The sequence below is a fragment of the Lynx rufus genome, unplaced genomic scaffold (assembly GCF_022079265.1).
Source record: "Lynx rufus isolate CCGP_SWC_20201006 ecotype Redwood Valley unplaced genomic scaffold, mLynRuf1.p SCAF_7, whole genome shotgun sequence".
Classification (NCBI taxonomy): domain Eukaryota; kingdom Metazoa; phylum Chordata; class Mammalia; order Carnivora; family Felidae; genus Lynx; species Lynx rufus.
Genome location: NW_025814889.1, coordinates 72,939,190 through 72,960,613, shown reverse-complemented (window position 1 = coordinate 72,960,613; position 21,424 = coordinate 72,939,190).

Genomic DNA, 21,424 nt, shown 5'->3' with positions numbered 1-21,424 from the left:
TCCTGGGTGACAGTGATCAGAATGTTACCAATGGTGTGGCCAGGTCACACTGCAGTCTTCCTGTTCTCCTTTGTACTTACTTGCTCTGCTCTTCTTTGCTCCCTTTTCTGAGGAATGTCCCTAGAAGTTGGCCCAGACCTTGCTTTTGTGGAGATATCTGTCAACAGAGCTTTATCTCCCAGCAGGGTCTTGTAGCTTATCTGTGGGTCCAGTGTATGATAATTAGAACTTAAAGGATACTAGTCAGACTGCAGTTCATCATAACCTTTTTTAAAAATGCTAAACCACTTCAGTCCTAACTGCATTTTCTAAATTGTTCAGTGGCTATTAGAAATACATTAATTATTTCTGTGCTCCTTTTTGGATATAGATCTTTATATGCATAATTATTGTTATTTAAAATTTATAATTCCATGCATTGTTTTAGGGGTGGGGGAAGGTTAGCACCCTTCTTGTTTTCCATGTACACTAACATTAAGATTTTGGTGCACTCCCTACTGAACCAAAGGGAAAGGGCATATTTGAGAGAAAACATGTGCTTTTCTCAGACTCCAATAATTAGGCTGATGCACTTGATTTATGTTACACATTGAGTTCATTCTTAAGGTAAACATTTTACAGTATGCCTCCTGGCTCACAAATCAGTTCTTTTTCTTCTAAACATTCCTCTGTCTTGCTAATAAAATCCAATTTCCGGAATCATACTTGCTAAGCAAATGTGTGTAATACCATAAATTTATCCGAATCATTTATTATTTAAAGAATAGTGTATAAGAATTTAAACAGAAGTCATTGATCAGTGAAAGTGACAGAAAAGAAGCAAAATAAAAATGGAATTATGGTAGAATAAAAGGCCTTACTTTAGGGAATTATTGGGAAAACTGAGCTCAGATATGAGGTCTGGGGCTTTGTAGGCAATACTTTATCTTAAATTAGAATCTGTAGGAATCCCCTTATCACTTAAACTTTCTTTGCCAGTGTGCATTGCTTGTTTAGTAACCAGGTAAGAACATTTGAAATACAACTTATATAACATATTTATAACTATTACTGCTACATATGGACTAACATTTTTAGGCTCATTGCTGTACCTTGTAAAAATTTTTAATGGCTAAGTGCCCTATAAAAGGCTACTTGCCCGTGTAAATAGGTCTTAGCTCTCAGTCTGGTACAGCTTGGCAAATTCTTTTTGACATAGCTTGAGTTGCCAGGAATGTAAGGGCATCATTCCTTGCCCATGAACATACATCCTCTTTGCTGGTGAAGGTGAAATCTGAGCCAGAGGATTCTGTAGGACCTAGTACAGTGGCCATCCTCTCAGTGAGCACATTTAGGGAAGCAGTCTTATTGCTCTCTTATCTTAATAATTTGTTATCTTTCTGAGATTGTGTATAACCTCACTTGGAATGTTATTTCCCTGAACCATTGTGCTTCACAGATGTTGTGACCGTTTCCCCTTGGGAAATATCAAGCCAGGCCAAATATGTATGACCATGAGTGTGCATGAACTTGACAAATGAAATCGGTATCTTTAAAATTATCATACTCTTTTTCTTAAAGTCACAATTTAAAGCTGGAGGCTTCACTCAAAGTGTCCGGTAGCATATTTGTCCGTTTGTTTGTTTAAAGAACAGCAACACATTTAGATTTAATTTGTTTTCATGAGACAGCTACTTTTTTTCTTCTCTTTTTCTTTCTTTCTTTTTAGTGTAGTCCACACAATGTTACATTAGTTTCAGGTGTACAACTTAGTGATTTGATAATTTTATACATTACACTCTGTTTACCACAACAGGCAGCATTTTTTCTGTAGCCCGGAATAAGCTGTGTAAGAATTAAAGGACACCCTCTGCTGAATGTAAGGCAGGTACCTCCATTATTTTCCCACAAATTTTATCATGATAAACCAGTGCCATATTCAGAACTTTAAAGGAGGTTTTTACTTCTCGGTATCCAGACATTGCACACATTATTCAGGTAAAAGACACTGGTATCATAAGAGTTCCTCCCTTAATGTTTTTGCGGTAATTGAGAACAAACCCTGTATTTAAGGGATGTATTGTTACTGTATCTTTTGAGTTTCCACAGCCAAAAATATAAGAGCAATAACTAGGTACAGGTCTATTATTTTTAGAAAAATTAGTTTTATTCAGTCATCGATAAGAGACACTCCCCACCTTATAATTGAGACTCAGTAAACCACAAAGTTCAAGAAGGGTTGTGTAGCAAGTTGCAACTCTTCCAGTGTTTGCGTGGTGTTATGCACTTGTCATTCTAGTGGTGGTCATTTGCCAGTCTTCTTTGATGGAAGAGAGACTGGCTATCCAGGTTTCTCTGTGTTGACTGACAGGTCTCAAGTAAGAATCTATTTTCCATGAAGAAAAGTAAATAAATGGAAAGATTTTCAGAACAGTAAATCTTACCTGAATGTTCCATAATCTCTGGACCCCATTCAGAAGTGACCAAGACAAACCTCAAAACATAAAAGCAAAAGTCGGGCTATACTGCAGGGGACAGATTCTAATCTAATTAAGAACCATCAAATGAAGTCAGAGGCAAAACCTTGCTATTGACAGGCAAGTTAAATGATGCTGGCTCCTGGAGATTTTAGTTACTTCATGGTGGATTCTCTTGGTCTGGAAGGTTTTTTAGACATATCTGAAACATGAGATTGAATTTTCCTGACCAGAAAGCCAGTGTTAGGACAGAAGGTCCATCAGCTATCTAGATAGACCCCGGTGCTACCAAGAGTTATCTCTGATCTGTTCCTGCTAGTCCAGTGCTTCAAGTGGGACGTGTCCAAGAAACTTTCTTCTACACATTGTTTCTGTAAGAAACTAAAAGTTAATGATAAATCTTTTGACGGGTGAGATAATCATCTTAAACATAAAACATAGACCCAGACCTTTGAATCTGACAAGTAGTCAGGAATACTACTGACTTAACAAGTCATACTTGACAAGTAATACTACTTACTTAACAAGGCCGCCTTAGGTGAAGGTCAAGCTATATCTTGGAACCTAGGAACCTAGATGGAGACAAGGTAGTGGATACCTGGAAATCTCATAGGCCATTAATATTTTAGGAATTTAAAAAGAATCCAGTCTGGTTGCCGAAAATTTTTTAAAAGTGGCCATTGTGCCTGGCCACTTCAATTGTTTCTTTAGAATCCTATGTGGATGTTATACTGCCCTTAGTGTTTCTAGATGGAGGTGCAACGGTTTTGAATAATCAGTAGGACTTGATAAGCTTCTTTTTACAATCTATCTGAAAAAGTATATTTCCTGATTATTACTAGACAAAATGATATTGATGGGCTTTAGCAATAAAGACTTGCCAACAGTTGTTAGGTCAGCTCTTGCATACGAGTATGTTCCTATCTATCCTTCAAAGGTACACATAATCACTGGAACATATTCTTGTGGACAACACAAATAATATTGACCTGAATATTTGCTGTGGACTCCTTAGGGGGATGATTTTATTTAGTTTGCAGCCTCATCTTGAAAAACAGTAACATCTGAATGAGTTAGCAGAGGAAACCAGTTGGTTAATAAAGAAAGAGCAGCGATGCCTATGAACAAGAGGTCACCGCAGCCTTAGGTTAGTAAGAATAACAACATTTTGTAATAGCCACAGCTTGAGACTATAAGGACTACTGGATATTTTAGTTCCTCCAAAAGTGAGGAATTATTATTATTACAGTTATCTAAAAGAACTACCCAAAAGCTTCCGGAGAATCAATCAGTTGTGACATTTGAGAAATAAAAGTGTAATCTCAGGTAAGAAAAGCACTTTCTGCCATCTAGGAAGAATATGGAGATAGGAAGAATTTTTACTACTTTGTGTTAAAAATAGACTGCATATGCAGAGGCTAATTTATGTTTTTCTTTGAGCTATCATTTCCCTGTTCAGATACTTATGCTTAAGTATCTGTTTTGGTCATAGCACCATTTATTCAAATAAGATGAGTTGGTGAAAACTCTTTCTTTAAATAAGAAATCATACATAATCAAAGATGTGTATGTGACCATTTATTTGAAAGAGATGTGCCGATGATTTTGTTCTCAAAACAAATTTGCATACTTTCAGAAATCAAAATGTCATTTTAGGTGTTATTAACAAGGCTACAAATTACTAAGTCAGACAACCAATCTGAATTACGGCCTACTAAAGTTATGCTATTTTCACTGAGCATAGCAGCACTGAAGTACCAAGTGTTTAACAGGACTACTTTAAAAAAAATCATATTTGCAAAGTCAGTTCTATGATATAGTATAGAATTTTATCTATTTTCCCACAGCTATGGGGAAGAGGGTACATTTTCCCCATTTAAGCTTCCTAAATTCTTTTCAAACCAGCACTTAGAAGTGCCTAAATACTAGGATTCCATTAGTTAGCACCAAGAGAGAAGAGCAGGTACAAACTTAAAATTCAGGAAAGGCCAGAAAGATAATGAATGTTAGTACATGGAATATGGACCATGTGATGTCTTGCCTGTACATGTAAGACCATAAGTAAAATTTGTCACAGATTAAGATAATGTTTATTTGAAAGAATCTAAACAGCATATTCACATAATGTAGCTGTTAGTAAAAGGCTTATATATTTAAATTACCTATTATTAAAACTTTATGAATATTTTTAGTCTTTATAAAACATAGTTTACAGTTACAGATTTCCATGGCTTGGGAAAGCTATTTGTTATTTTTTTCCTATCCCTTAACCCACCCATGAAATTATTTTTATAATTCCCAAGAATTTGTAACCAGAGGCTCTGTCTTTCACATATTTTCTGAAAATGTGAAAAGTGTTAAAAATTTGTGTTTTCAGTGCCTTAGGAAATCTATAGGAATACCACTTTTTTAAAACTCTACACAAATCAGCATTTTTCAAAGTGTGCCATGATCTACTTATAGGTGTTAGGTGAAAAAAAAAAAAAAGTTACATAATTTTGGGAAGTACCAAGTTAAGCAAAGTTAAAATTCTTTTCTGTAAGACTTCACAAGGACTTTAAGATCCCATTGGGTATTTCCTATTTCCAAAAGTTTCCCTGGCTTTCTGATACAGTTGATGTTCTATCAAAAATACTGAAAAGTGATCCAAACATTGTTAAAAATTGAACACAGATGTTGAAATCAAAAGATGCTGATTCTGTGCTTGAGTGTGAGCTCCTTGAGGGCAAAGACTGCTCTTTATTCTTTGTAATCCATATTGCATAGTACATATTATTGAATAAATTAATATAGGTCTAATAACTCTGGAACGTCCATTTTTAAAGTCAATCCTAATTAAGTTTATGATTTGCTAAAGTTAGTGATACAAAATAACTTATTTTCTTGTCTGTTATTTTTTTCTTCTCCATACCTGGAACAACTAGAATATTTTTTCAGTGGTCTATTTTATAGTTTTATATTTAGGATGGTGACCAGGTATTTTTATTTCTATTAAGGAGAAGTAGACCGGGGCACCTGGGTGGCTTAGTCGGTTGGGCTCCCGACTTCGGCTCAGGTCATGATCTCACGATCCATGGGTTTGAGCCCCGCATCGGGCTCTGTGCTGACAGCTCAGAGCCTGTAGCCTGTTTCAGATTCTGTGTCTCCCTCTTTCTCTGACCCTCCCCTGTTCATGCTCTCTCTCTGTCTCAAAAATAAATAAATGTTAAAAAAAAAAAAAGAGATGTAGACCTAACCACATAAAAGATCTGTTCATAAACCATGAAGCACTTCAAAATTGCTAGGTACAGAAATCAGAATATTTACTGGCACCTACATTTCATATCACCGTAACATTTACTCCTCTGGGAATCTGAAAATTTTCTTATATCCTTCTTTACTCTTGCTCCTACCTCCCAAGAAGACAATTGGTCTGTTTGTGTCCCCATTCCGTTCTGGAGTCCAAATAATTTACCATAATTCATGGAATCCCCTGATCCATTTCTTGTTGCCTCATTAAAGATCTTCTGGTGTTTTCCCATAAATTTGCTGCCTCACCAACCAGAGGTTCCTTGAGGTCTTGAGGATTTTTTGGATATGCTAAAGAGTAGTAAGTATACCTACTCCAAAATGAAGGGACTTCATTGCTATGCTAGGTGTAATAGGCCCTCACTCTGAAGGGAGGACATTTGGGAGCATCTCAGTTACAAAGCATGATGCATATTTATAGGGAGTCTAGTGAACTTTGCCACCTTTTCTATTAGAGAAAAGGAAAGTTGGGGTGTTCCTTGGAGATTTAGGGGCCTTTAAGGTACTCAAAGAGTTTTGCAGATTTCAGCTGGAGATATAATTGATATTAAAGACCATAGCCATAAAATACATAGTGTCAGGAGCAAATGGGAAAAGGAAAAACATGCACAAATTCTTACATTAAAAAAGAAGAAAATGAGAAAGAATACAACTATCTAATCATTAAATCAGTTTCAAAATAGACACATTTGGAATGCCAGGCAAAACATAGGTTTTCTTAATTGGATTATGATTTTTAAAGGACCCTTATTAGGTTGTGTGAAAGTCATATTTTGATGATTTAGGTATCTTTTTTTACAGAACCTTGTAAGAATTTCCTGTGTAAGGGAGAACTGTTAACAAGGGCTATTTGATAAAGAAAAATGTTTCTGATGAAAATTACAAGATGTCTTGCCTTGATTGCCTTTTAAAATAAGAACTTTTCATGGACTAGCTTAAGTGAATCTGTCTTATCGTGTAAATAACAGGAGAGCTCCCTAACACCCCTTAGAAACAGATGTCTCGCTGCTGTTTTTTTCTATCTCCATTCAAACTACTATTTATGGAAGGCTATCAGCCAGGCAACATGCTAAGACAGGAAGCTGTTTAAAGAAGGTGCAGGGCCTGCCTTAAAGTTTTAGGGTTCATGAGTGATGGGAGGAAAGAGTGGACATAGAAATAATTTGACTATAGTAGATCAAGGAGTATGATGGAGGTGTTGGCCTTGCCTGGAGAAGTCAGGGAGCTTTATAGAATAAGGAATAGTTGAGTGTATCTTATAAGTATGTTCATAGTCGATGGTGGAAAAGGGTGGGCTAGGGTATTCAGAGGCTCAGAGGCACGAAAATACATGACACATTTTGGGACTGGTGACTAGACCATTGGTGAGCCCATTTCTGGCTTGCTAAGACCAATCTGGGAGAAGCATCTACAATGTTATGGAATTTCAACTTTTTTTCTTAAAGCTATTATTCTCAGCCATTTTTCTTTTGCCACATAAATGATAGATGTATGTATAAGCAAAGATATGTAAATTCATTCCTAGGCTTTGCCTTTCTGCTGCAGTCATTTCCATCCCATTCAAGCATATAGGAATACAAGAAAGGAAGTTATATTATTACAGGTAATTATAGAGATACAGATTTGATTTTTAAACCCATGTTTGACTTTTACAATTATTATTTATGCACAACTGATAAAAGTGGTTGTCTTGACTTAAGTTTAGAATAGGAGGTGACTAGTTGTAAAGAATAACTAGTCGCACACTACTATCACAATGTAACAGGAGACTGGAAATGAAGGCTTGGGGATGGATTTGAGAAACCTTGGAGAAGTGCAACTGTGAGGACTATTCCAGGACGCATCCAGTCTCTACATGGGTCAGTTTTAGTAATACTGCTTTCACACTCCCCTTCTTCACAAGCTTTTTGTCTCTCTTTCTGTCTCACACACGCACACACTACACATCTATTGCCTCCATGCTGCTGTGGTCATCACCTCATCACTACTATTCTCCCATAAAGCAGGACATTGTTTTTTAGCTGCTCTGACATGGGGTCATGCCTCTTTGAAATGGCTGCTTAAAAACACACATTTTAAAGAAAATTAACAACTATGCAACAGATATCCTTGGCCCTCATATTCTTTACTTTGATCATCTCATCCTTCTCATCATCTGTCATTTAGATGATGAAGTACAACACAAAGAAGTGTGGATGAGTAAGATGGTCTTGTACATATTGGTATACTCGGTTATAAACAAAACATTTTAGACATCTTCACAATGTCCCTTGCATCAAAAGGAATACTTCAGAATGTTATGTACTACTGCACTAACATTTTCTTTCCCAAAAAGATGAGTACTGATTTCTTTTTTCTTTTCCTCATTCAGAGGCCCATTTTTCCTCTGGATTCTCCTAATGTCCTTTTTATCCACTTATTCCAGCTCGCTGTTGCCTTTCAAGAGTACAACACCTGAAATTGCCTATTGATCCTTTGTGCAGATATACACCATGCTTTAGTACCAAAGTAAAATGAAGCCTTCTAGTTCTTATATTCTTTTTTAAAAAAAATTTTTTTAATGTTTATTTATCTTTGAGACAGACAGAGACAGAGTGGGGAAGGGACAGCAAGAGAGAAGGAGACACAGAATCTGAAACAGGCGCCAGGCTCTGAGCTGTCAGCACAGAACCCAGCACGGGGCTCGAACCCACAAACTGTGAGATCATGACCTGAGCCGAAGTTGGCCGCCCAACTGACTGAGCCACCCAGGCGCCCCTCTAGTTCTTATATTCTTAATGCTAAACAACCTGGCTGGTATTTAGATTTTAATATCTCTTTGATCAGGTGGTTTCAGGCAATAATTTATAGTGATTTATAGTTCACAGTTCATCATAAATATAGAGCTAAGAGATCAGCTAATCTTACCTGCACATTTTATAAATGAGAAAATGGAGATCAAGAGCAGTTAAATATTTATTCCTGACAACACAGCAAGTTAGGCCTAGGAAGTCTCTAGATTCTCAGTGTCTTATGTTTTCTTCCCTTTCCTTTTTCTCTAATTAATTTTGAATTGCATAATATAGATCTATTTCTCTTGTAAAAAGTTAAAATGTTATTGGTTGTTTAAGGGCCTCTTTGCCCTCAGCAACACGACCTCCTCCCTAGCAGTAACCACTGTTATCACTTTGGTGTATGTTCCGTTAGCACTTTTCGTTGCATTTGCCTATGTAACTATGTTCATCTGTGGGCGTATGTATTCCTCAGTGGCATAGTGTTTTGTTTTGTTTTGTATTTTTGTCATTAGTGAATTTTTCAATGTACCCAGTCATCACGTAAGCATAGTTGGATTATGTTTTACAAATGTGTACCTTCCAGTGCACACAGGGACACAAATCTGCTGCTTATCTGTCCTCTCCCTTAGACTCATTGGATGTTTGTCCATTTATTCATTCAATTAATGCTAAGTGCCCATTACATACCATTTTCAAGAATTTTATATTACACTTGTAAAAGTAAAACATATACAAAGATAACTAATATCAAATAACATGTGCCATTAAAGATGTATAAGAGATTGTTCTGTTTTTTTTATCTCATTACCTGGAAGACCTGAACAGCATAGGAAAAGAATTTTTAATATAATATAGAAATACTTTGATGTCATTTGTTATATTCAGTGTTTGTTTAGTGTGAAAGTATTTTGCCCAGACTCCACTTAAATTGACCATAACTGGAATATTAAAGTATTATAACTGATACCTCAACTATTTTTGAATCTATGTAAGCTTAAGGAATAGCTTTAAATTAAAATGTTCGTCTTAACAGCTACTTTTTTTTTTTTTTTAATCTACTTCAGAGCCAGGTAGAATTGCAGAAGCTAACTGCAACCAACAGTCATCACAATAAAAACACTGTTACTAAAAACACATACTTGTTTTAGAATTGCATCCGACATGAGCAATGGTGAGAAACCAAAACTTTGAGTGTTGATTGATTTGAAAGCACTCTCACTACCCCGATTCAGTTATGGCATCCGGATATCTGAGCAGAGGAAATCCTGGATCTTGTGACTTCTCATAAAGGATAGAATCTAGATTCAGATCTAACCATGTGCACACAGTACCTACTTGTGCCAGACACATTCATGAATGAGGTTTCATTCAGTCACTCACAGATGATTGAATCAGCTCTAAAAAGTTAAAATGGCTTTACTTGAAATGAGATTAATGTTCCATGAGATCCAGAATGATAAAGTAATTATTTTTCCAGCACGGTTGTTTATTACAATTGAAAGGAAAGGAAATGTTATGAAACATTTTCCTCATATGCTCCTTGTGTAAAGTGAACAAATTTATCTCTTTCGATATGATCAAATCCTAAAGCTTAAATGCTTTCTTTTGTAATTATGATAATTTATAATAATTTTAATAGTAAATATTTAAGAATTGTCCAAAAGTATAATAAGAATTCTGGATCTTACTAACTCTAGTACTAGTTCATTTTGAAATATTGAGTGAGCAATTTCAGAATTCTAACCTTACTCCTCTTTTGAATAGGGCAAAGACTTTCTGCTGAATATAGTAGATTAAATTGTCTGAGAATGCTAGCTATAAGATAGTGTATAAGTTTGAAGTAATAACTGTATATCCTGGAAGGAAGTGGTTTAGGTTGAAAGATAAAGGTGATCTTAAAGAACATTCCACTTCATTGGACTTTAAAAAAAATCTCTTTTGGTAGAAGTGATAAGCGTTTAAGAACTATATTCTTAAAAACAAATATTGCCCTTCACTAGGACACCTGGGTGGCTCAGTCAGTTGAGTATCTGAGTCTTAATTTCGACTCAGGTCATGATCGCAGGGTCATGGGATGGAGCCCCATGTGGGGTTCTGCAATGAGTGTGGAGCCTGCCTAAGATCCTCTGTCTTCCTCTGCCCCTCTACCCACCTTGTGCATTCTCTCTCTCTCTCTCTAAAATAAAATGTATACATATGTAGATATAGATATATAGATATCTGTATATATGTTGCTCTTCATAGTTCTAGAGAAAATTAAAACATGGGTGTTTGTATGGGATTCCCACGTGTTGACTCCACAATGGCAGGCAAATCATCTCGATCATTTGGGTCTGAAGCCTTTCAAGACATCAAATGTTAATTAGGATCTTTGTGTTCCTGTGTTAAAAAGCATGGAACATAGCTCATAGTCTGATTCCCAAGGTCTTGCCAAAGCTCAAGAGAAAAATAAATATTGGTAAACCAATTTGAACATAAGACATGTAAAATTCATTTATAACCCTTTCCTACATATTTTGCAATTCTGTGACCTAAATTTAAAATCTGTCTGTAACTATAAAAATGCTAATATGTAGTGTTTAATATTATATTAGGTTAGGAAAAGTTTTATGGAAGAAAAGGAAAATCAGATTATTTTAAATGAGATGAAGACTATTTGGTAAACATGGAGAAAAATTATTTTGGTTTATTGACGGAGAAGGAAAGACTAAGAAAGAAGAATTTGCCAATAGACAAGAAAGGGAAAGGCAGGAGAGAAAATTAAATAGGTGATAAAATTGACATATGTACCTGCTCAGATTTTTTGAAGTTTTTGAAAAGAAAAAGTGATTGATATGATACCTAAAAGAAAATTGTAGTTAGTAGTTTTTTTATGTGCACAGAGGAGAAGAAAGCTGGAAGCCAGTGAGGAAATGGCAGCAGTTGTTAACAACATATATGGGGAATTTAGATAATAGGACGTTGAGAAAGGAATGGGTCTTTAAAGTGTCAAGGAATTACTGTTAAAAATTGCTCCAAGGCCCATTGTCTGTACCAATGACCAAAGAGCCTAGCACTTCAAGATACAACCACTGTAATGCTGTCTCATTAATTTTGCCATTTCCTGGCTTATTGCTACCTTTTTTGGACAACACTGTTTAAAATACCTTGTTATCATTTGTCTCCTAGTCCCATACTGCATTAGAATGTAAATTCCATGAGGCTAAGAATTTCTCTGTCTCTTTTTACAACTGTATCCTCAGTGCCTAGGATAGTGTATGATAAATGAATTCTAGATATGACCATCAGTGTGTTGAATGAAATGTAGCCTCTCATTTCAATATTTAGGATCAATAAATGAAAAATAATCTTAAATTTGGTAGGGACCTCAGAGGTCATACAGCCCACTGTTTCTTTACGGCCTGTCTGTGGTCTTTGAGGAAGATTTTTACTACTCTGAGTCTTGCCTTGGGTTTGAGAATCACAATTGTGGTTTAGTACTTTTCTCTTCCTTTCTCCATTTCTCTTTTTTGGGGATCCAAAGTATATAATTTAACTAGTTTTCCATGTAACAACACTCATGTGGTTCAAATCTCCCACCTAATGCGGGAATTCCTTATATGGCATATGGTTCCACAGGGCCTTACAGGAGTGAAGAGCACACTGTTGGTGTGTGTGTGTGTGTGTGTGTGTGTGTGTGTACACGCACGTGCACACAGGTGCATGTTTCATACAACAAACATTCAACACCTATTATGTGCAAGACTAAGGATATAAATGTGATAAAAGATACATTCACTGCCCCCACTGGGCTTACAGTCTGGTGGAATTTTACAAACAACAAACGAAATTTCTGAACTCTCTCCCTACCTTGTCTTTATTCTCAAAGCTGGTTAGAAATAAAAGGCAAAATAATGGAAAAAAATAAAGAACAATGGGAGTTAAACTTCCAGTGAATGGTATTAACGGCAAATACCCACTTTTTAGTTTGCTGGGCCTTTAAATTCAATCCAATCCATTCAACAAACACCAGCTGAGCATCTCTAGCTCTTGGCTAGTTTCTGAAGAATGAAAGCAAAGTATGATACAGCCCCTAATCACAAGGGAGAAAAAGTGAAAATGTATAAGTACTCTTCAGTGTGATAAGTGCCACATGTAACTGTCTTTTGAGTGATCCATTCCATTGGGCAGTTTTAACTAATACAAAGTCATTTTTTTAGGCTAAACAAAAACTGCCTGTATTTAATTTCTGTTTGCTGGTTCCAGTTTGTCCTCTGAACTCTTCATTCATTTATTCGATCCATAAACATTTATTGGGGATCTACCATGTGCCATATGTCAACAAGTTCTCTTCATAGACAAATAGGACAGATTCTTGCTCTCAGAAAGGTTAGGATATAACCTGTTGAGACTGAGGAATTTGCTTAACCTCTAAGCTCAGTTTCCTCCCCTGGGAATCAAAGGTAGTATTAGTAACTACTTTTTAGGATTGTTGTGAGGGTTAAATGAATGATGCCTGCAATGCACTAATACAGGGCCTGATACACAGCTTTCAACAAATGTTATCTATTATTACTGGTATGTTTAATGAGGGATTCCAATAAGTAAATTAGCAGTTGCAGCGTTTGATATGAATGCCCTAACAGAAGTAAACCCAAAATGCCACAGGAATATGCCAGAAGAACACCCAATCTTGGCTGGAGAAGCTGGGCAAACACCCTGTGGGAGGAGATACCTGAACTCAGTACTGCAGAACTACATAGTGGGGGTAGAAAGGGCACAGGGAAAGATGTGAAAGAGAATGGTGCATTCCAGTTACTTCAGTTTAGATGCTACTTTTGGAAAAGTTACAATATGAATGGTTTTGGATGCCATGCTAAGTAATTAAAAATGTGTTGTGAAAATAATGGGGAACTTTTGGAAGCATGCTACACAGTTAAACTTTCTAAATTAGGGCAGTGATGTAGAAAGTAGAAAACTGATTGAAGAGAAAATTAGGATTTGACCAACTAAATGGAAATGTAGGAGGAAAGGAAAAGGAGGTGTCAAAGATAATTCCTAAATGACTGAGTGAGTGAAAGGTGATGATGTAGGGAGAATGGAGGGCGGGGGAAGATAAGGTCAATTGCAGATGTTGAGTTTGAGGAAGGCTAGGCACTTGAATATTCAGATCAGGCGTTTGGAACTGGTCTAGGGCTGCAGATTTGGGATTTGTCAACAGGTGTTAATTGAAGCCATCATGTATATCCTATATAGAGGAAAGCCAACAACATTAAGGGGTTGATCAAACAGCTCATAAAATTGACTGAAATGAATGTCCAGGCATGTTAGAGGAAAATCAAGAAAGCATTATCCCAGAAACTAAGGAGTTTTAAAAGAAGTTAAGTCACCAGTGCTGTGAGGATAAGAGAAAATTGTTCTTTGGATTAAGCAATTAGGAAGTCATTGGGCAAGAGCTATTTCAGAGTACTGAAGGGACCAGAGTGTAGACTGCTAGAGATTGTGGAGTGGATAGGAAGTGAGTGCAGAAGACAGTGCCTGCAGGCCCCCTTGTCAAAAGGTGTGATGAACAGAGGAGAGATAGTGTAGAAGTCAGAGGACAAAGAGCAAGTCTGGTTTATTTAAAGATCCTGGAGACCTGACCTCCTTTCTGTGTCCACAGGAAAGAGCCTGGAGAAAGGGAGAGTTGCAAATACAAAATAGAGAGTAAATAAAAATAAAGAATTGCTAAGAAGGTGGAAGAGGTGACATCCTGTGGATTAAGGTGTCTTGAACAGGAGAAAGGATACCTCTTCCACTAACCAGAGCTGTGTGAACACAGGTACATCTAAAGTGGGGAGCAGACTTGAATTGTTTAATGATGTCTCTGAGGTCAAGTCATCTTCTGAGAGTTGATAAGGGGGGTAGGGGTGGGACTGAGGTACAGGAACTTGAAAATGTCCCTTGAAAGGAGAAAAACCCTAGAAATAGTGGAAAATGGAAGCATTGCCATTTCGGGCCTCATGCTTTGTCAGTCTCCTTTAGTAATAATGGAGCCACCCACAGTGAACTGCGCTAGATGGGATCTGACTGGCAGATACCCCTTTACCTGTTAGTTCTCTGGTCTGGAATCTTACGTTTTTACTAATATAGCCTCAGATTGGATGGACTATTTTTTAACAGGTCCTTCAACCTGAAAGACCAAAAAAAAGCGTTTCTTCAGAAGCCAGAGTCAGAGGAAATTTTGAGTCAGTAATGATTACTTTTCAAAAGAACAAGCTACTTATATATGTGCTGCCGAAGCGAGCACAGAACAAACTACTTATAAAAGTCAAAAATTACTTCAGAAATTTTTGTTCAAATTTTTTACAATTTTGTAATACTTATTTAATTTATTGAGAGAGAGAGAGAGAGAGAGAGAGAGAGCAAGCCTGGGAAGGGCAGAGAGAGAGAGAGAAGGAGAAAGAAATCCCAAGCAGACCCCAAGTTATCAATGCAGAGCTCAATGTGGGGCTCTAACTTGCGAACTGTGAGACCATGACCTGGGCCAAAACCAAGAGTCACCAGACTGAGCTACCCAGGCACCTCGGAAGTTTTTGTTCAAATTTAATTGGAAACCCTTCTAAATATGTTTTCAACATAGTGACAGACACAAGCAAGAATTAGTTGAAAAGTGAAGGCCTAGTTAATGTTTAAAAATGTCTACTGAACATTGAATGCAGATGGCATAGACCTGAAACCCATCATACGATATGGATATGTCATTATTCCCAACTGTCAGTCACTCAGTTGGAAACTAGGTTCAACTATAGATTGATTTTGTTTTTCAAAATATTGATTTAAAATGTTTTATTCACAGGGCACCTGGGTGGCTAAGTCAGTTAAGTGACTGACTCTTGATTTCAGCTCAGGTCATGATCTCACAGTTTGTAGGTTTGAGTGCCGTGTCAGGCTCCGTGCTAACATGCACAGAGCCTGCTTTGGATTCTCTGTCTCTGAGTCTCCCCCACCTGTGCACGCTGTCTCTCAAAAATACATAAATAAACTTGAAACTAAAGTTTTTTAAATTAATTAATTAATTAATTAATTAAAATGTTTTATTCACTAACCATTTCCTATTATCCTACCCCTGGCTACTTGACAGTCTTCAGTTAATTCCCTTGCCACTGAACCCACCTGAGTTTGTTACTCCTGCTCCACTGTGCTCTAAAATCTACCATTTTTTTTTTTTCAACGTTTATTTATTTTTGGGACAGAGAGAGACAGAGCATGAACGGGGGAGGGGCAGAGAGAGAAGGAGACACAGAATCGGAAACAGGCTCCAGGCTCTGAGCCATCAGCCCAGAGCCTGACGCGGGGCTCGAACTCACAGACCGCGAGATCGTGACCTGGCTGAAGTCAGACGCTTAACTGACTGCGCCACCCAGGCGCCCCTAAAATCTACCATTTAACAAGATCAGCTGAAAGTTAAAGAACAGGCATGTTATGTTAACTTCAAATACAGCTGTTTTTACTGAATTGCTAATTTGTGTGCAATCATTGGCTTGTATTGAGGAGTGTGATAATAAAATATCTTCATAAAATATGTAGTTGTGATTACAGTAAGTAGGATAAGTGTACATTTTGATTTTGGGGGGACAGGCTCAGTTTACACCTATTGTCCCAGCATAATGTCTAATAGTTCCCCTTTCACTCTCAAAAAATGCCACAGTTACATGATCAGGATGTTGTTCTTTTCATTATACAATGTCCTATTTATGAGGTGCTTTGTGAGAAACTTTGGATCCTATTCATAGGGATCAGTCATATCTGTGCTTCTGAACAATTGAGTTGTTTTTATTAGTTTTGTTATTACACATGGTGACTCATAACTACTCAGGTAGCCCTTTTCAAGTGGGTCTTAGAAAGCCAGATTTGTTAGCTCATAGCAAGCTCAATGGTACACATTTTTTCTTTTAATCTTATTTCTGTTTTTCCTTGTTTCTTTTTTCCTCACCGATTTCTAATTTATATCTTGAATTTTGTGCATTCTTGTCAGCTATCTTAAATTCCTTTTGAGATAAGGCAGTGAATAAAGCACAGAACAAATATATTGCTTCTAGAACTTATCTGATATTCTTGGATGACTGAAAACATCTCTTTTCAGTTGGCTGTTTTAATGTTTCCCATTTTTGTCTATTTCTTTGATCCATGATAAGTTTTGAAGAGATTGTCAGAGTTTGACCAAAGTTTTTATATATTGTTAAGAGATGAAGATCCTGTACTTCAAAGTTGATCTCTGATCAGTTTGCCACCTTGAAACAAAATATAGCTGATAACGTTTTTCAAATGGTTTTATCTTCTAAGATTGCAGAGCCTGAATAGAGAAGCAATCCAGCTTAGTGGTTTTGGTCGGGGGGGGGGGGGGAAGCGCACAAAAATTTATTATCAGACAAACCTATCCCTTCCACGTGCTATGTGACTTTGGGGAAGTCTCTAAGTTATCTAAGTCTCACATCTTTCACCTGTAGCTTGTAGGTACTATTACCTCATCCTTTGAGAAATGAGACAACATGCACACAGTGCCTGGCAAATAGACAGTAAATTTTACCTACCATTATTGTTATTATCTTTACAATTTACAAATCACTAACAGTAAGAATTTTGCACTTGGTAAGAACTTTGACTTCTTTTTTAACAAAAAAAAAAAAACATTGAAAATTTAACTATTTATGACTTATCCACTGGCAGCATATCAATCCAGATATTTTTTAAAAGGTTCTCCTACAGCTAAACACTTAGACACTGGATAAAGGACAATAAAGAAACATTTTTATTTTATTTAAAAAAAATTTTTTTAATGTTTATTGATTTTTGAGCCAGAGAGAGACAGAACATGAACGGGGGAGGGTCAGAGAGAGAGGGAGACACAGAATCTGAAGCAGGCTCCAGGCTTTGAGCTGTCGGCACAGAGCCCGACGCGGGGCTTGAACTCACGGACCGTGAGATCATGACCTGAGCTGAAGTCGGACGCTCAACCGACTGGGCCACCCAGGCGCCCCAAGAAACATTTTAAATGTACTGTGTAGCTGCAAGAAAATAAGGAAAATCCTCAAGATTCCGAGCAAAACAAAAAATCCCCAACAAAAAATAAAGCACCAAGCTGAAATCAGGTAATTAAATGAGGAATTGTGGATACTTTGGGGCTACATGCCAAGATTGGGGAACCTAGCATCTTGCTTATTAGATAGCATTCAGGGATCCGGAAATGTATGTTCCACAGCCCAAACGAGTTAAGAGAATTCTGAGACACACCCCAACACACAGAATAAAACTGAGACACGTGAAGTGGCTACAGCCACAGTGAATGGACGACATGAAGAAGATCCCTGCAGTAGCACAGGTAAATTTAAAAAGCCTGTTTGGGGCACCTGGGTGGCTCAGTTAAGTGTCTGACTTCAGCTCAGGTCACGATCTCACAGTTTGTGGGTTTGAGCCCCGCATCAGGCTCTGTGCTAGCAGCCCGGAGCCTGCAGCCTGCTTTGGAATCCGTGTCTCCCTTTCTCTCTGCCCCTCCCCACTTGTACTCTGTCTCTGTCTCTCAAACATAAATACATATTTAAAAAAAAATTTTTTTTAATGCCTGTTTATCATTGTCACAGCTTCAAGAGGAAAACAATTAAAATGATAGAATGTATAACCTATTATCACATGGATCTGAGTTGAAATTTATACATTCCTCATGGCCAGGGCCAAGAAATCAAAATGATCTCAAGTTGATTAGCCCCCTTGACATCCAGCAAAAATAACAAATTTTTTCTACCAGAAAGCATTCTTTAATATAAGCCCCTCAAAATTTCCCGAAAATAAATTCAGCCAAATATGAGTTCACTGTAAAAAATTAAACAAATGCTCAAGAAATAAGAAACAACAAACAACAGGTTTAGACTTGTAAAGGACTTCAGATATTAGCATTATGAGATGCAGAACAAAAAAAACAAATGTGAAGTGTTTAAGTAAAAGATGGAATTGAAAACATAAGAAAAAATGGGCCATTAGTATGTGAGCAGACAGATTTTAAATGGAACCAAATACAATTTCTAGGAAGAAAAATATAATCATCGCAATTTACAAGGCAATAGATAGGTTAAATGGTAGATTAGGCATAGTAGAAGAGAGAATTAATGAATTGAAAGATAAATATGAAGATATTACCCAGAAAGTGTCAGAATTTTAACAGATGGAAAATAGGAAAGAGACATGAAGATAAAGTGAGAAAGAGATTAGAGAAAATAGGGAAAGGAAAAATATCTTTTTTACTAAAGTATAATGGACACAATGTTACATTAGTTTCAAGAGTGTTATCACAACTCTACACATTATGCTATGCTCACTGTAAGCATAGCTACCATCTGTCCATACTAACACAATACTGATGAGTATATTCACTATGTGGTACCTTTCATCCCCATGATTTATTCATTCCGTAACTGGAGGCCTGTACCTCTGCCTCCCCTTCACCCATTTTGCCCATCTCCCCACCCCTCTTCTCTCTGGCAACCACCAGTTGGCTCTCCGTACTTATCGATCTGTTTCTGCGTTGTTCATTTCTTTTCTAGATTCCATATATAAGTGCAATCATAAAGTATTTGTGCTTCTCAGTCTTATTTCACTTAGCATGATAACCTCTAGGTCCCTCCATGTTGCAATAGCCAAATCTTATTCTTTTCTATGGCTGAGTAATATGGGAGAGGAAATAATGAAAATATATATATGTATATATGTACATATATAAATCCAGAATTCAAGAAAACATTCTTCTTCAGATTCAGGAGGCCCAGTGAATTACAAACAGGATAAATATAAGAAATTGCATTCAGACACATTTCAGGAAAATTGCATTACCTCCCAAACAGACATATTGGTAACAAGCCAGAGAAAAGATCACCTTCAAGGGGGCAACAAATACATTAGCAGACAATTTCTCAACAGCAACAAGAGGCACCAGAAGACCGTGAAAGCTTATCTTTGAAGTACCAACAGAAGATGATGTTCAACTTATAACAGTCTACCCAGCAAAACTGTTTCAAAATGAAAGTGGAGTAAATATGTTTTCAGATAAACAAGCACATTTTATGCTCCTGAGTTCAAGTGCCACATCAGGCTCTGTACTGAGAGCTCAGAGCCTGGAGCCTGCTTCAGATTCTGTGTCTCCCTCTCTCTGCCCCTCCCCAGCTTGTGCTCTGTCTCTCTCCCTCTCAAAAATAAATAAAAAATTTAAAAATATATAAATAAATAAAAAGTTCAACATTAAGAGTGCTTGTTTTAGGGAATTAATAATTTAGTTGTAACAATACCAGCTAGAAAGTTAGGAACTATTCTACTTCTAAAAACCATAGTGAAATGGAAAAGAGGGAACTTTGTCATGCAGGATATATGTTCCCTACAATTTCCCTAGCATATATCTCTGTTTGGAGCCTATAGTGCTCTCTTTTAAATACTTCCGCATGTATATTAGATCAATAAAAATGTAGAACATCAATTTTGTAGAACACTAAACAAAATTATAGCCCAGTTCCATAAGCAATCAGGAATGATGCACACTGCAATAACTCAGGAGAATTATTTCAAATTTGTCCTAATAGATATAAAGGATAGTTACGTTCAAGATTTCATTTGAAAAATGTGATAGATAGGCCATTTGAGATAAGCAATGATTTGAGGATTAGCAAAAACACTTAGCTACTTCTTCAGCTTTTTTTGATATGTAATTATTTGTGGTAGCAAAAACTGTCCCATACTCAGTTCTTTAGGTTGGTCACTCTCTAGAATTTTCTACTGAATACCATTTCTCAAAGGATTGTAAAATATGAGGAACAATCCAAAAATATGCGTTCCTTTTTATTATTGAAGTTATATGCATATCTCAGTAGGAACTTTGTATCTTTTATATAAAATTAGTCTTTCACTTGGATGTGGTGCCTGGAGATATTTTATGGTGACAGTGTGCTTACACAGTGGATCTGTTACATAGGACAGACTTTTTCTAGCATTATCAATGAGGACAGGTTAAGCTTTCAATGATCTGGTAGCAACACTAAGAGATTTAGGGAATTTAGCAAGCAGGACATTGACAGAGACAGAAAAAATAACAGATGGGTATAGGGAAGCAATATTCAAGAAATGAAATGGATACTGTCACATTCCAGACTCTGACCCTTGCTGCAATTATTATTTGAGACCCTGGAGAATGTGATAGCAAAGACAATTTCTTTGAGACTTTTGAGTTTAAGACCTGTGACACTAACTTGTGAACAGCTTGAGGTGAAAGATGTAGTGGTTTTCGACCATGTTTGTGCTCTCAATATGTATCTAAAATGTTTGCATCCAGAGACTCCTGGGTGACTCGGTCAAGGGTCAGACTTCAACTCTGGTCATGATCTCACAGTTCATGAATTCAAGCTCTGTGTCAGGCTCCGGGCAGATAGCTTAGAGCCTGGATCCTGCATTGGATTCTCTGTCTCCCTCTCTCTCTCTCTCTGCCCCCTCCTGCTCATGCTGTCTCTCTCTCTTAAAAATAAATAAACATCAAAAAAATTTTTTAATTAATTATAAAATGTTTGCATCCATACTTATAAATTATATTTTTTCTAAAGTATTTTTATCCAGTTTTTCGATAAAATATGTATTAGTCCTATATTTAATCCTTTCTATATATTAAGGATTTATCATAATTCACTGTGAAATTTTCTGCATTTTGTAGAATGTAAACTTCGCTAATACACTTATTTAATGATTATTGGTCCTTTGAATAAATATATTATAATTATTTTTCTAGGAATTATAATTAAACTCATAGTTTAAAAATATTTTTACTACAAATAATATTTATTTTGTGTTCTTTTACTTATTTTCCTTTTTGATCAATCTTATCAGTGTTTTGTGTTTTTACCTAATCATTTGAAAGCT